Source organism: Salmo salar, chromosome ssa03, assembly GCF_905237065.1.
Source record: "Salmo salar chromosome ssa03, Ssal_v3.1, whole genome shotgun sequence".
NCBI classification, from domain to species: domain Eukaryota; kingdom Metazoa; phylum Chordata; class Actinopteri; order Salmoniformes; family Salmonidae; genus Salmo; species Salmo salar.
In genome coordinates, this window is record NC_059444.1 from 101,103,153 (window position 1) to 101,120,890 (window position 17,738).

The window sequence follows — 17,738 nt, forward strand, 5'->3', positions numbered from 1 at the left end:
AGTCCCTGTTCTACTGTAATCCTCTCCTCCAGTCTCTAAAGGCCTTGAGTCCCTGTTCTACTGTAATCCTCTCCTCCAGTCTCTATGGTTAATAAAGGCCTTGAGTCTCTGTTCTACTGTAATCCTCTCCTCCAGTCTCTAAAGGCCTTGAATCCCCGTTCTACTGTAACCCTCTCCTCCAGTCTCTATGGTTTATAAAGGCCTTGAGTCCCTGTTCTACTGTAATCCTCTCCTCCAGTCTCTATGGTTTATAAAGGCCTTGAGTCCCTGTTCTACTGTAATCCTCTCCTCCAGTCTCTAAAGGCCTTGAGTCCCTGTTCTACTGTAATCCTCTCCTCCAGTCTCTAAAGGCCTTGAATCCTTGTTCTACTGTAATCCTCTCTCCTGATGCACTGCAGCTCATACCGGACCTACCTTACCTTACGCTTCATATATCATCATATATCTCTTCATATATTATATATATATGTGTGTATATTTATGTACATTCTGACATATATATATCTACACAGATATACAGGCATGTTACTGATCTATTTATGTACGACGGTATATAAATGTTCTCATATATCTATGGAATATATATATATATATATGTGATGTATATATGCGTGTGTGTTTGTGTCTGCTGTTAAAATAGGGTGAAGTTAAACCAGCAGATATATTGTATATTCTAGGGTCTCCCCGTACCCCCGTACCCCCCACCCTCACCCCGCCCTGCAAACCCCTTCTGTCCTGCTGGTTGGGGATCGTGGTGGGGCTGGTTAGCCAGTTTAGAATTAGCGGTCAGTGCTAGCAAAAGCTAAGGGTTAGAGGTTAGAGGGTAAGTCATTAACAGTTAGCAATTAATGCTAGTTTAGCTTAATTGTTAGCTGCTAATGCTAGTTATTGGCTAACACTACATTAGCTTCAGGGTTAACCGCTACTGGTAGTTTAGCCCCAGGACTAGCAGTGATTCCTAGTTTAGGGTTAACTACTAATGCTAGTTCAGTGACAGGGTTAGCTGCTAATGCTATTTTAGCCCCAGGACTAGCAGTGATGGCTAGTTTGGGGTTAGCTGCTAATGGTAGTTTAGCCCCAGGACTAGCAGTGATTCCTAGTTTAGGGTTAGCTACTAATACTCGTTCAGTGACAGGGTTAGCTTCTAATGCTATTTTAGCCCCAGGGCTAGCAATGATGGCTAGTTTGAGGTTAGCTACTAATGCTAGTTTAGCGCGGGGTTTAGCTGCTAATGCTAGTTTAACCCCAGGATTACCCCGATAGTTTAGCGTAGCCCGGGGTTAGCGGCTACAGCCAGATTAGCGGAGCAGGGTTAGAGGTTAACAGTGGTTTCTGTGTTGAAGGTGGTCGCGGCTCAGAAGCCAACCCTCACGGTTCCCCCACCCGGTCCTGCGGCCCCCAGGGCAGCTCCAGCGAGGAGATATGGGTGCTGCGCAAGCCTGGGCCAGGTAACCCCCGCCCGCGCAGCCTTGCCTGACCCCTGACCTGTGGCGTTGTCTACAGATAGAAGCTGCCCCTAACCACAGATCTAGATCAGATTTTACGGTTAATACTATAGGGCAAGGCAACACAACAGACCCTACAGGATCTGACCTAGAATCAGTGGATAGGGGCACCTTACAGACCCCGCTGTCCCTCCATTATGTCCAGAGCTGAACAGAGCCCAGTTCCTACCTGGCTGTACCTGGTCCCTGGCTGTAGCTGGCAATACCTGGCAATACCTGGTCCCTGGCTGTGTGTGTAGGGCTGCAGTCATTATCAATCTATCTATCTATCTATCTATCTATCTATCTATCTATCTATCTATCTATCTATCTATCTATCTATCTATCTATCTATCTATCTATCTATATCTATATCGTTTCTATATCTATATTGTTCTATCTATCTATATCTATATCGTTCTATATCTATATCGTTCTATCTATCTATCTATCTATCTATCTATCTATCTATATCATTCTATCTATCTATATTGTTCTATCTATATTGTTCTATCTATCTATCTATCTATCTATCTATATTGTTCTATCTATCTATCTCTATATCATTCTATCTATCTATCTATATCGTTCTATCTATCTATATCTATATTGTTCTATCTATCTATATCTATATATCTATATCTATCTATCTATATCGTTCTATCTGTCTATCTATCTATTCTACAGTATCTATCTATTCTACAGTATCTATCTATATCATTCTATCTATCTATATTGTTCTATCTATATCGTTCTATCTATCTATATCTATATCTATCTATCTATCTATCTATATTGTTCTATCTATCTATCTATCTCATTCTATCTATCTATCTATATCTATATTGTTCTATCTATCTATATCGTTCTATCTATCTATATCTATCTATCTATATCTATATCTGTCTATCTATCTATTCTACAGTATCTATCTATTCTACAGTATCTATCTATTCTACAGTATCTATCTATTCTACAGTATCTATCTATTCTACAGTATCTATCTATCTATCTATCTATCTATCTATCTATCTATCTATCTATCTATCTATCTATCTATCTATCTATCTATCTATCTATCTATCTATCTATCTATCTATCTATCTATCTATCATTTTATCTATCTATCTGCATGGGTCTTTAGTCGCTCTGTCTGCTCTGTCAGTCATCAGGCCTGCGTTGGTCAGTGGATGTGTGTGTGTGTGTTTGCCTGTGTCAGTTAATCGGTGTGTGTGTGTGTGTTTAAGTGTGTCAGTCACTCCGTCAATCACCTAGTCTGTCCTAGTTGTGAAGCCATGCTGTTGAGTGGGCTGCTGTCCAGTGTATTGTAGCAGAGAAACACATGTGTTACCTGGCTCTGTGTTAACACACCTGTGTGTGTGTGTGTGTGTGTGTGTGTGTGTGTGTGTGTGTGTGTGTGTGTGTGTGTTTACCAGGTGGAGACCGTAGTAGCGTGGGGAGCTCTGGCAGCGTGACCAGCGTGAGGTCATCAGGGAGTGGTCAGAGTGCCGGGAGCTCCACCCACATTATCCACGCGCAGGCCGAGGGGGTTAAGGTGAGGAACACACACACACACACACACACACTGAACCACACACACACAGACACACACTTAAACACACACACAGACACACAAATACACACCAAATCACACACACACACACACACACACCACATTTGAAACCCTTAATGCTCATCACACTGCAGTCCTAAAATGGACACTGTCACCATCTATGATATAAAAATGACAAACCAGGCTGTTAAAAAAAAAAAAGTAATTTAAAATATATCTATAGTTTTGTTGTGCGTTAAAGCTCTTTGTTTAACCTTTTTAATTTAACCAGTTAAGTTATCAGGAAACGCTGTTTAATGATATGGACCTCTGTTTCCTCTGTGGAGTCCTGTATATCTGTCCTAGTTATCTGTCCTAGTGTAGAACGGCCCTGTTTGCAGTCCTGTATATCTGTCCTAGTTATCTGTCCTAGTGTAGAACGGCCCTGTTTGTAGTCCTGTATATCTGTCCTAGTTATCTGTCCTAGTGTAGAACGGCCCTGTTTGTAGTCCTGTATATCTGTCCTAGTTATCTGTCCTAGTGTAGAACGGCCCTGTTTGGAGTCCTGTATATCTGTCCTAGTTATCTGTCCTAGTGTAGAACGGCCCTGTTTGTAGTCCTGTATATCTGTCCTAGTTATCTGTCCTAGTGTAGAACGGCCCTGTTTGGAGTCCTGTATATCTGTCCTAGTGTAGAACGGCCCTGTTTGGAGTCCTGTATATCTGTCCTAGTTATCTGTCCTAGTGTAGAACGGCCCTGTTTGTAGTCCTGTATATCTGTCCTAGTTATCTGTCCTAGTGTAGAACGGCCCTGTTTGTAGTCCTGTATATCTGTCCTAGTTATCTGTCCTAGTGTAGAACGGCCCTGTTTGTAGTCCTGTATATCTGTCCTAGTGTAGAACGGCCCTGTTTGGAGTCCTGTATATCTGTCCTAGTTATCTGTCCTAGTGTAGAATGGCCCTGTTTGTAGTCCTGTATATCTGTCCTAGTTATCTGTCCTAGTGTAGAACGGCCCTGTTTGTAGTCCTGTATATCTGTCCTAGTTATCTGTCCTAGTGTAGAACGGCCCTGTTTGGAGTCCTGTATATCTGTCCTAGTTATCTGTCCTAGTGTAGAACGGCCCTGTTTGGAGTCCTGTATATCTGTCCTAGTTATCTGTCCTAGTGTAGAACGGCCCTGTTTGGAGTCCTGTATATCTGTCCTAGTTATCTGTCCTAGTGTAGAAACGACCCTGTTTGGAGTCCTGTATATCTGTCCTAGTGTAGAACGGCCCTGTTTGGAGTCCTGTATATCTGTCCTAGTGTAGAAACGGCCCTGTTTGGAGTCCTGTATATCTGTCCTAGTGTAGAAACGGCCCTGTTTGGAGTCCTGTATATCTGTCCTAGTTATCTGTCCTAGTGTAGAACGACCCTGTTTGGAGTCCTGTATATCTGTCCTAGTGTAGAACGGCCCTGTTTGGAGTCCTGTATATCTGTCCTAGTGTAGAACGGCCCTGTTTGGAGTCCTGTATATCTGTCCTAGTGTAGAAACGGCCCTGTTTGGAGTCCTGTATATCTGTCCTAGTATAGAAACGGCCCTGTTTGGAGTCCTGCATATCTGTCCTAGTGTAGAAACGGCCCTGTTTGGAGTCCTGTATATCTGTCCTAGTGGAGAAATCCGTTTGGGAGGTTTATCTGTCCTAGTGTAGAAACGGCCCTGTTTGGAGTCCTGTATATGTCTGTCCTAGTGTAGAAACGGCCCTGTTTGGAGTCCTGTATATCTGTCCTAGTGTAGAAACGGCCCTGTTTGGAGTCCTGTATATCTGTCCTAGTGTAGAACGGCCCTGTTTGGAGTCCTGTATATCTTCTGTCCTAGTGTAGAACGGCCCTGTTTGGAGTCCTGTATATCTGTCTGATCTGTCCTAGTGTAGAACGGTCCTGTTTGGAGTCCTGTATATCTGTCCTAGTTATCTGTCCTAGTGTAGAACGGCCCTGTTTGGAGTCCTGTATATCTGTCCTAGTTATCTGTCCTAGTGTAGAAACGGCCCTGTTTGTAGTCCTGTATATCTGTCCTAGTTATCTGTCCTAGTGTAGAACGGCCCTGTTTGGAGTCCTGTATATCTGTCCTAGTTATCTGTCCTAGTGTAGAAACGGCCCTGTTTGGAGTCCTGTATATCTGTCCTAGTTATCTGTCCTAGTGTAGAACGGCCCTGTTTGGAGTCCTGTATATCTGTCCTAGTTATCTGTCCTAGTGTAGAAACGACCCTGTTTGGAGTCCTGTATATCTGTCCTAGTGTAGAACGGCCCTGTTTGGAGTCCTGTATATCTGTCCTAGTGTAGAACGGCCCTGTTTGGAGTCCTGTATATCTGTCCTAGTGTAGAAACGGCCCTGTTTGGAGTCCTGTATATCTGTCCTAGTTATCTGTCCTAGTGTAGAAACGACCCTGTTTGGAGTCCTGTATATCTGTCCTAGTGTAGAACGGCCCTGTTTGGAGTCCTGTATATCTGTCCTAGTGTAGAACGGCCCTGTTTGGAGTCCTGTATATCTGTCCTAGTGTAGAACGGCCCTGTTTGGAGTCCTGTATATCTGTCCTAGTATAGAAACGGCCCTGTTTGGAGTCCTGTATATCTGTCCTAGTGTAGAACGGCCCTGTTTGGAGTCCTGTATATCTGTCCTAGTGTAGAAATGGCCCTGTTTGGAGTCCTGTATATCTGTCCTAGTGTAACGGCCCTTTTGGAGTCCTGTATATACGGCCCTGTTTGGAGTCCTGTATATCTGTCCTAGTGTAGAACGGCCCTGTTTGGAGTCCTGTATATCTGTCCTAGTGTAGGCCGGCCCTGTTTGGAGTCCTGTATATCTGTCCTAGTGTAGAACGGCCCTGTTTGGAGTCCTGTATATCTGTATCTCTGTGTGTTGTAGCTAAAGGCTGTGTGTCTCTGTGTGTTGTAGCTAAAGGCTGTGTGTCTCTGTGTGTTGTAGCTAAAGGCTGTGTCTCTGTGTGTTGTAGCTAAAGGCTGTGTGTCTCTGTGTGTTGTAGCTAAAGGCTGTGTGTCTCTGTGTGTTGTAGCTAAAGGCTGTGTGTCTCTGTGTTTTGTAGCTAAAGGCTGTGTGTCTGTGTGTTGTAGCTAAAGGCTGTGTGTCTCTGTGTGTTGTAGCTAAAGGCTGTGTGTCTCTGTGTGTTGTAGCTAAACGCTGTGTGTCTCTGTGTGTTGTAGCTAAAGGCTGTGTGTCTCTGTGTTTTGTAGCTAAAGGCTGTGTGTCTCTGTGTTTTGTAGCTAAAGGCTGTGTCTCTGTGTGTTGTAGCTAAGCTAAAGGCTGTGTCTCTGTGTGTTGTAGCTAAGCTAAAGGCTGTATCTCTGTGTGTTGTAGCTAAAGGCTGTGTCTCTGTGTGTTGTAGCTAAAGGCTGCGTGTCTCTGTGTGTTGTAGCTAAAGGCTGTGTCTCTGTGTGTTGTAGCTAAAGGCTGTGTGTCTCTGTGTGTTGTAGCTAAAGGCTGTGTCTCTGTGTGTTGTAGCTAAAGGCTGTGTCTCTGTGTGTTGTAGCTAAAGGCTGTATCTCTGTGTGTTGTAGCTAAAGGCTGTGTATCTCTGTGTGTTGTAGCTAAAGGCTGTGTGTCTCTGTGTGTTGTAGCTAAAGGCTGTGTGTCTCTGTGTGTTGTAGCTAAAGGCTGTGTGTCTCTGTGTGTTGTAGCTAAAGGCTGTATCTCTGTGTGTTGTAGCTAAAGGCTGTGTATCTCTGTGTGTTGTAGCTAAAGGCTGTGTCTCTGTGTGTTGTAACTAAAGGCTGTGTGTCTCTGTGTGTTGTAGCTAAAGGCTGTGTATCTCTGTGTGTTGTAGCTAAAGGCTGTGTCTCTGTGTGTTGTAACTAAAGGCTGTGTGTCTCTGTGTGTTGTAGCTAAAGGCTGTGTATCTCTGTGTGTTGTAGCTAAAGGCTGTGTCTCTGTGTGTTGTAACTAAAGGCTGTGTGTCTCTGTGTGTTGTAGCTAAAGGCTGTGTGTCTCTGTGTGTTGTAGCTAAAGGCTGTGTCTCTGTGTGTTGTAACTAAAGGCTGTGTGTCTCTGTGTGTTGTAGCTAAAGGCTGTGTGTCTCTGTGTGTTGTAGCTAAAGGCTGTGTCTCTGTGTGTTGTAGCTAAAGGCTGTGTGTCTCTGTGTGTTGTAGCTAAAGGCTGTGTGTCTCTGTGTGTTGTAGCTAAAGGCTGTGTCTCTGTGTGTTGTAACTAAAGGCTGTGTGTCTCTGTGTGTTGTAGCTAAAGGCTTGTGTCTCTGTGTGTTGTAGCTAAAGGCTGTGTGTCTCTGTGTGTTGTAGCTAAAGGCTGTGTATCTCTGTGTGTTGTAGCTAAAGGCTGTGTCTCTGTGTGTTGTAGCTAAAGGCTGTGTGTCTCTGTGTGTTGTAGCTAAAGGCTGTGTCTCTGTGTGTTGTAGCTAAAGGCTGTGTCTCTGTGTGTTGTAGCTAAAGGCTGTGTGTCTCTGTGTGTTGTAGCTAAAGGCTGTGTCTCTGTGTGTTGTAACTAAAGGCTGTGTGTCTCTGTGTGTTGTAGCTAAAGGCTGTGTTGTTTCTCCCTGTAGCTCCTGGCGACAGTGCTGTCTCAGTCTGCCAAAGCCAAAGAGCACCTGCTGGAGCAGTCCAAGTCTGTAGAGCTATCTACAGGTAGGTGTGTGTGAGGTGTGTGTGAGGGTGTGTGTGTGTGTGTGTGTGTGTGTGTGTGTGTGTGTGTGTGTGTGTGTGTGTGTGTGTGTGTGTGTGTGTGTGTGTGTGGCAATCTACAGGTACACATCACTCCAGTGAGAGAGGGATAGAGAGAGAGAGAGAGAGAGATGAGAGAGTGAGAGAGAGATGAGAGAGGGAGAGATGAGAGAGAGAGAGATGAGAGAGTGAGAGAGAGATGAGAGAGGGAGAGATGAGAGAGAGAGAGAGAGAGAGAGAGAGAGACAGAGAGAAAGAGAGAGAGCATCATCTGTTTCCTTTATAACGATTGAAGGAATCGCGCACACACACACACACACACACACACACACACACACACACACACACACACACACACACACACACACACACACACACACACACACACACACACACACACACACACACACACACACACACACACACACAGTGGGATCTGGATCTTGGCGGCTCTGTCATCCAGATGGCCAGTAGTTAGTAGAGAAGGCCTGTGATTGGCTGACGAGGCCAGTTACTGAGGAGGAGGTGAAACCTGATTGGTTATTCACACGGTGGATGAGGGGGTTCGGTTTTATAGAAAGAAATGGTGGGACAGGATTGGTTGAAAATATGAGTGGTTGAGCTCGGCCAACGACAGTGTGTGTCACCTCCAGGCACCGCCTCTGCCTCTAGACAGTCGAGCCAATCAGGATGCCCGCTCCATGAAGCTCCACCCTATGACGCCACGGCAACCTGGAAGGGGGAGGGGCAAGGCGAGGGGAAGGTAAGACAGACAGAGGGATGGAAAGACACTCGTCCTCTCAGAGTCGTCTCTCACACACTTCCTGCTTCACTGTGTCCCTCTCCTCACCGAAACTGGTGTTCATCTTCCCTTCAGCACAATCTCTCACACACACTCTCCACCAACGGCAGAACACACACACACACACACACACACACCCAGAACCACGGACACACACACACAGTCTCGAACACGGACATACGTCCAGGATGTCCAAACACTTTCTCTCAGCTGGCCTCGTCCTTACTGCGAGCATTCGGTTGCAGCCATGACACGGTGAGTGTGTGTGTGTGTGTGTGTGTGTGTGTGTGTGTGTGTGTGTGGTCCGGTCTGAGAGTGTATGTTATCTGCATTTCTGTCACCTGTCTCTTCCTCTGTCTGTTCTGTCTTCTCTCCTTTCAGTTCCTCCTCCTCCATCTCTGTGTTCCTCCTCCTCCTCCATCTCTGTGTTCCTCCTCCTCCATCTCTGTGTTCCTCCTCCTCCATCTCTGTGTTCCTCCTCCTCCTCCATCTCTGTGTTCCTCCTCCTCCATCTCTGTGTTCCTCCATCTCTGTGTTCCTCCTCCTCCATCTCTGTGTTCCTCCTCCTCCTCCATCTCTGTGTTCCTCCTCCTCCATCTCTGTGTTCCTCCTCCTCCTCCATCTCTGTGTTCCTCCTCCTCCATCTCTGTGTTCCTCCTCCTCCATCTCTGTGTTCCTCCTCCTCCATCTCTGTGTTCCTCCTCCTCCATCTCTGTGTTCCTCCTCCTCCATCTCTGTGTTCCTCCTCCTCCATCTCTGTGTTCCTCCATCTCTGTGTTCCTCCATCTCTGTGTTCCTCCTCCTCCATCTCGGTGTTCCTCCTCCTCCATCTCTGTGTTCCTCCATCTCTGTGTTCCTCCTCCTCCATCTCTGTGTTCCTCCTCCTCCATCTCTGTGTTCCTCCTCCTCCTCCATCTCTGTGTTCCTTCCTCCTCCATCTCTGTGTTCCTCTCCTCCTCCATCTCTGTGTTCCTCCTCCTCCCTGTGTCTCCATCTCTGGTTCCTCCTCCTCCATCTCTGTGTTCCTCCTCCTCACTGCCTCCTCCATCTCTGTGTCCTCTCCTCCATCTCTGTGCTCCTCCTCCATCTCTGTGTTCCTCCTCCATCTCTGTTTTCCTTGTTTGCTGCCCAGGGACGTTGTTTTGTGTTCTCTAAACCTCTCTGATATGAGCCTATACTATACTATACTATACTATAATATATATATATATATATATATATATATACTGGAGATATACTATACTATATATATACACTATACCATATTGGATATATACTATACTATATATACATGTACTATACTGGATATATATTATACTACACTGTATATATACTGTACTGGATATATACTATACTATACAAAATATATACTGTAATATACTGTATATACACTATGCTATACTGTATATATACAATACTATACTGTATATATACTACACTATACTGTATATATACTATACTATATATACGGTACTATACTGGATATATATTATACTACACTGTATATATACTATACTGGATATATACTATACTGGATACATACTATACTATACTGGATAAATACTGTAATATACTGTATATACACTATACTATGCTATATATATACTATACTGATCTATATATTATACTATACTGTATATATACTATACTGTATATACACTATACTATATATATACTATACTGATCTATATATTATACTATACTGTATATTATATTATACTGTATATATACTACACTATACTGTATATATACTACACTAAATGTAATACTGTATATATACTACACTGTACAGTAGCCTAAGCCATCATAATCTTAGTTACCCTAGCTTAGCACCGTGTGTGTGTGTGTGTGTGTGTGTGTGTGTGTGTGTGTGTGTGTGTGTGTGTGTCTCGGCAGGACTCTACCAGTAAGATGGAAGTGTGTGTATGCGATAGCTTGATCAGATCACAGCCATCTGATGAACATGTTTCTCCCAGCAGGGTGTGTAGGTTCACATGGCTATCTGTTTTAGTTCCAGATCCTCCCTCCCTCCCTCCTCTCCCCTCCTCTCCCCCTCCGTGTGACCCGTGGTCCAGTTGGTGTCCTGAGCAGAGTGGGTGGGAAGAAAAGGGGGAGAGAGAGGGAGAGAGAGGAGGTGCTGGTAGACTGGGCATAGCTGAGTTTTCCATGGTTCTCTGCTGCCCCTCAGTGGACAGAACGTGCTACTGCAGCTGTTTGTGATAGAGGACGTCTCTCTCTCCAGCAGATTTCACCACGTCAGAATCTCCTCAGAGTGAGGTGTCTACATTCTCTGGATGTGATTGGCCAGGTCCACCCTTCCATCTTCTCCAATAGCTCGAAGAGAGAGCCTGTCTTCTCCCTCCTTTCATCTTCTCGAAGAGAGAGCCTGTCTTCTCCCTCCTTCCATCTTCTCCAATAGCTCACCCAGAGAGAGCCTGTCTTCTCCCTCCTCCCATCTTCTCGAAGAGAGAGCCTGTCTTCTGCCTCCTCCCATCTTCTCGAAGAGAGAGCCTGTCTTCTCCCTCCTTCCATCTTCTCCAATAGCTCACCCAGAGAGAGCCTGCTTCTTCTCCCTCCTCCCATCTTCTCGAAGAGAGAGCCTGTCTTCTGCCTCCTCCCATCTTCTCGAAGAGAGAGCCTGTCTTCTGCCTCCTCCCATCTTCTCGAAGAGAGCCCAGAGCCTGTCTTCCTCCTTCCATCTTCCCAATAGAAAGCCTGTCGCTCAAGACAGAGCCTTCTTCCCTTATCTTCTAAAGCTCACCCAGAGAGAGCCTGTCTTCTCCTCCTTCCATCTCCAAGCTCGAAGAGGGCTGTCTTCTCCTTTCTCCAATAGCTACCCACAAGGTTCTCCCTCCTTCCATCTTCTCCAATAGCTCGAAGAGAGAGCCTGTCTTCTCCCTCCTTCCATCTTCTCCAATAGCTCACCCAGAGATAGCCTGTCTTCTCCCTCTCTCCTCCTCTTGTAGCTGCTAGCCGTTAGCCTTTAGCCTAGTCCTCCTCTCCCTCTTGTTATTCTTAGCTAGTCTTTAGCCTTCAGCTGTTAGCGGTGTTTAGCCCAGAGCCCATAGCTTTTAGCCACCTGTCTTTTCCTCTTCTGTCTCCTCTACTAGTGAATTAGCCTTTAGCCATTAGCGGTTAGCCTTTAGCAATTAGCGGTTAGCTATTAGCAGTTAGCCGTTAGTGGTTAGCCATTGGCCGTTAGCCGTTAGCGGTTAGCAATTAGCAGTTAGCCGTTAGCGGTTAGTGGTTAGCCACTAGCCGTTAGCCCAGAGCCAGCCGTAGTGACAGAACTCCACCTGTCTTCTCTCCTAGAGCTCTGAGGCTGTTGTCCAATGGCTGAGTGACTTTCAGCTGCAGGTCTACGCTCCAAACTTCATCAGCGCCGGGGTATGACATAGTCACCATTAGCAGAATGACCCCAGAGGTAAGGAACGTTGACCTCTGAACCCCTATCCCCTTTGACCTGGAAGTTAAAGCCACGCTCTAACCACACCCACTGTCACCTCACCGCTCACTCACTGATCATAATGCAGTTGCCTTAGCAACCCCCCCCCCCCAGATTCCCTTTAGAACAGTCACACCAGTCACTGAGCATGCCCAGGACCTCGTCTGTGATTGGCCAGGACAGGGCTGCCTGCCTGCCAGCCATTAGAGCAGATGGACTCAAAGTTCCTCCTATGACACGGCCCTGTGTGTTCTGTGTTTTGTGCAGAAAGGGTGGTGTGTGTGTGTGTGTGTGTGTGTGTGTGTGTGTGTGTGTGTGTGTGTGTGTGTACCTCAGAATAGTGATACAATTACATCCCCAGATGAAAACCAATCAATCAATCAATCAATCAATGTTTTTTTATTTCTGTTTTAATCTACTAATGTAGACTCTACCCCCCACACCGACTGGACTCTACCCCACACTGACTGGACTCTACCCCCACACTGACTGGACTCTACCCCACACCGACTGGACTCTACCCCCCACACTGACTGGACTCTACCCCCACACTGACTGGACTCTACCCCCACACTGACTGGACTCTACCCCCACACCGACCGGACTCTACCCCCACACTGACCGGACTCTACCCCCACACCGACTGGACTCTACCCCCACACCGACTGGACTCTACCCCACACTGACTGGACTCTACCCCCACACCGACTGGACTCTACCCCCACACCGACTGGACTCTACCCCACACCGACCGGACTCTACCCCCACACCGACCGGACTCTACCCCCACACTGACCGGACTCTACCCCCACACCGACTGGACTCTACCCCCACACCGACTGGACTCTACCCCCACACAGACTGGACTCTACCCCCACACCGACTGGACTCTACCCCCACACCGACTGGACTCTACCCCACACCGACTGGACTCTACCCCCCACACCGACTGGACTCTACCCACACCGACTGGACTCTACCCACACCGACTGGACTCTACCCCACACCGACTGGACTCTACCCACACCGACTGGGCTCTACCCCCACTCTGACTGGGCTCTACCCCCCACTCTGACTGGACTCTACCCCCACACTGACTGGACTCTACCCCACTGTCTGACAACAAAAGAGTTATCAAATTAAGTTCCTACATCTGTATATTAGGATAATGAGAGTATAGTGGAGTGGGGTTGGGAGGAGCCAGACTCTGGGTGGAGCCAGACTGTAGATAGGTGGGGCTAGGTGATAGGTGGGTGGAGCCAGACAGTAGGGTTTGGCCAGACAGTAGGGTGGGTGGAGCCAGACTGTAGATAGGTGGAGCCATGCTGTGGGTGTGGCCAGACAGTAGGGTGGGTGGAGCCAGACTGTAGGGGTGGGTGGAGCCATGCTGTTGGTGTGGCCAGACAGTAGGGTGGGTGGAGCCAGACAGTAGATAGGTGGAGCTATGCTGTGGGTGTGGCCAGACAGTAGGCTGGGTGTAGCCGGACTCTAGGCTGGGTGTGGCCGGACAGTAGGCTGGGTGTAGCCGGACTTCTAGGCTGGGTGTAGCCGGACTCTAGGCTGGGTGTAGCCAGACTCTAGGCTGGGTGGAGCCAGACTCTAGGCTGGGTGTAGCTGGGGGTGGTTGGGCGGAGCCAGACTCTAGGCTGGGTGGAGCCAGACTCTAGGCGGGCGGAGCCAGACTCTAGGCCGGGTGGAGCCAGACTCTAGGCTGGGTGGAGCCAGACTCTGAGACTGGGTGAGCCAGCTCCAGGCTGGGTGGAGCCGACTCTAGGCTGGGCGGAGCCAGCTCTAGGCTGGGTGGAGCCAGACTCTAGGCTGGGTGTAGCTTGGGTCTAGGCTGGGTGTAGCCAGACTCTAGACTGGGTGTAGCCGGACACTAGGCTGGGTGTAGCCAGACAGTAGGCTGGGTGTAAAGGACTCTAGGCTGGGTGTAGCCGACTCTAGGCTGGGTGTAGCCAGACTCTGGACTGGGTGAAGGCAGACTCTAGGCTGGGTGTAGCCAGACTCTAGGCTGGGTGTAGCCAGACTCTAGGCTGGGTGTAGCCAGACTCTAAGGCTGGGTGTAGCCAGACTCTAGGCTGGGTGGAGCCAGACTCTAGGCTGGGCGAAGGCAGACTCTAGGCTGGGTGGAGCCAGACACTAGGCTGGGTGTAGCCAGACTCTAGGCTGGGTGTAGCTTGGGTCTAGGCTGGGTGGAGCCAGACAGTAGGCTGGGTGGAGCCAGACTCTAGGCTGGGTGTAGCTTGGGTCTAGGCTGGGTGTGCCAGACTTGATGGGTGTAGCCAGACTGTAGGCTGGGTGTAGCCAGACAGTAGGCTGGGTGTAGCCGGACTCTAGGCTGGGTGTAGCCAGACTTGGCTGGGTGTAGCCAGACTCTAGACTGGGTGAAGGCAGACTCTAGGCTGGGTGTAGCTTGGGTCTAGGCTGGGTGTAGCCAGACTGTAGGCTGGGTGTAGCTTGGGTCTAGGCTTGGGTGTAGCCAGACTCTAGGCTGGGTGTAGCCAGACTCTAGGCTGGGTGTAGCCAGACTCTAGGCTGGGTGTAGCCAGACTCTAGGCTGGTGTGTAGCCAGACTCTAGGCTGGGTGTAGCCAGACTCTAGACTGGGTGTAGGCAGCTCTGGCTGGGTGAAGGCTGACTCTAGGCTGGGTGTAGCTTGGGTCTAGGCTGGGTGTAGCCAGACAGTAGGCTGGGTGTAGCCAGACTCTAGGCTGGGTGTAGCTTGGGTCTAGGCTGGGCAGTGCAGCCAGACAGTAGGCTGGGTGTAGCCAGACAGTAGGCTGGGTGTAGCCAGACTCTAGGCTGGGTGTAGCCAGACTCTAGACTGGGTGAAGGCAGACTCTGGGCTGGGTGTAGCCGGGTCTAGGCTGGGTGTGTAGGCTGGGGGTGTAGGTCTGGTGGGCGGGTCAGTTCTCGTGGGTGCGGGTCTGGGCTGGGAGTACTGAGGCGGGGTGGAGCCAGACTCCTAGGCTGGGTGGAGCCAGACTCTGAGCTGAGTGTAGCCAGACTCTAGGCTGGAGTGTAGCCAGACTCTGTAGACTGGGTGGCAGCCAGACTCTGAGCTGGGTGTAGCCAGACTCCTAGGCAGTGTAGCAGGGTCTAGGCTGGGGTGCAGCCAGACAGTGAGCTGGAGTGTAGCCAGACTCTGAACTGGGTGTAGCCAGACTCTAGGCTGGGTGTAGCTGGGGAGTCTAGTGATGCTTCCTGCGCTTCTTTATTAGATATACATTATCCCCAAATGCTAATCAAATATAATTTATCCCCAAGCTAATCAATATTGGAGACACAATATCCCAATGCTAATCAATATTAGATCGCCACACATCAATCAAGTCATTATTAGAGTTACGCATTATCCCCAAATGCTAATCAATATTAGATACATTATCCCCAATGCTAATCAATATTGGAGACACATTATCCCCAATGCTAATCAATATTAGATACACATTATCCCCAATGCTAATCAATATTGGATACACATTATCCCCATGCTAACCAATATTAGATAGACATTATCCCCAATGCTAATCAATATTGGAGACACATTATCCCCAATGCTAATCAATATTGAATACACATTATCCCCAATGCTAATCAATATTGAATACACATTATCCTCAATGCTAATCAATATTTGAACACATTATCCCCAATGCTAATCAATATTGGATACACATTATCCACAATGCTAATCAATATTGGATACACAGTGATCCCCAAGATAATCAATTAGGATACACATTATCCCCAATGCTAATCAATATTGGATCACATTATCCCTATGCTAACCAATATTAGATAGACATTATCCCCGAATTGCTAAATCAATATTGGAGACACATTATCCCCAATGCTAATCAATATTGAATACACATTATCCCCCCATGCTAATCAATCATTAGATCACATTATCCCCAATGCTAATCAATATCGTATAAACAATATCCACAATGCTAATCAATATTGAATACACATTATCCCCAATGCTAATCAATATTGAATACACATTATTCCCAATGCTAATCAATATTGAATACATTATCCCAATGCTAATCAATATCGTATAAACAATATCCACAATGCTAATCAATATTGAATACACATTATCCCTAATGCTAATCAATATTGAATACACATTATCCCCAATGCTAATCAATATTGGATACACATTATCCCCAATGCTAATCAATATTAGATACACATTATCCCCAATGCTAACCAATATTAGATAGACATTATCCCCAATGCTAATCAATATTGGAGACACATTATCCCTAATGCTAATCAATATTGAATACACATTATCCCCAATGCTAATCAATATTAGATACACATTATCCCCAATGCTAATCAATATCGTATAAACAATACACAATGCTAATCAATATTGAATACACATTATCCCCAATGCTAATCAATATTGAAACACATTATCCCCAATGCTAATCAAAATTGAATACACATTATCCCCAATGCTAATCAATACTAGATACACATTATCCCCAATGCCGATCATTATTAGATACACATTATCCCCAATGCTAATCAATATTAGATTACACATTATCCCCAATGCTAATCAATATTGGAGAACACATTATCCTAATGCTAATCAATTAGATACACATTATCCCCAATGCTAATCAATATTGGATACACATTATCCCCATGCTAACCAATATTAGATAGACATTATCCCCAATACTAATGCAATATTGGAGACACATTATCCCCAATGCTAATCAATATTGAATACACATTATCCCCAATGCTAATCAATATTGAATAACATTATCCCCAATGCTAATCAATATTTTCGACACATTATCCCCAATGCTAATCAATATTGGATACACATTATCCACAATGCTAATCAATATTGGATACACAGGATCCCCAATGCTAATCAATATTAGATACACATTATCCCCAATGCTAATCAATATTGGATACACATTATCCCCATGCTAACCAATATTAGATAGACATTATCCCCAATGCAATCAATATTGGAGACACATTATCCCCAATGCCTTAATCAATATTGAATACACATTATCCCCCAATGCTAATCAATATTAGATAACATTATCCCAATGCTAATCAATATCGTATAAACAATATCCACAATGCTAATCAATATTGAATACACATTATCCCCAATGCTAATCAATATTGAATACTATCTATCCCAACGCAATCAATATTGAATACACATTATCCCCCAATGCTAATCAATATCGTATAAACAATATCCACAATGCTAATCAATATTGAATACACATTATCCCCAATGCTAATCAATATTGAATACACATTATCCCCAATGCTAATCAATATTGGATACACATTATCCCCAATGCTAATCAATATTAGATACACATTATCCCCAATGCTAACCAATATTAGATAGACATTATCCCAATGCTAATCAATATTGGAGACACATTATCCAATGCTAATCAATATTGAATACACATTATCCCCAATGCTAATCAATATTGAGATACACATTATCCCCAATGCTAATCAATATCGTATAAACAATATCCACAATGCTAATCAATATTGAATACACATTATCCCCAATGCTAATCAATATTGAACACACATTATCCCCAATGCTAATCAATATTGAATACACATTATCCCCAATGCTAACTCAATATCGTATAAACAATATCCACAATGCTAATCAATATTGAATACACATTATCCCCAATGCTAATCAATATTGAATACACATTATCCCCTAATGCTAATCAATATTGGATACACATTATCCCCAAT

General features: G+C 45.8%; 1 non-coding gene across 1 annotated transcript; it reads left to right on the top strand.

Moving 5' to 3' along the window:
* The first annotated feature begins 1,322 nt into the window (after positions 1-1,322).
* On the top strand, positions 1,323-11,886 carry LOC106602073 (uncharacterized). Its single transcript, XR_006769437.1, has 5 exons — positions 1,323-1,448; positions 2,921-3,039; positions 7,579-7,660; positions 8,350-8,459; positions 11,811-11,886. It is a non-coding gene; the product is annotated as an uncharacterized protein (transcript).
* The last annotated feature ends 5,852 nt before the right edge of the window (positions 11,887-17,738 follow it).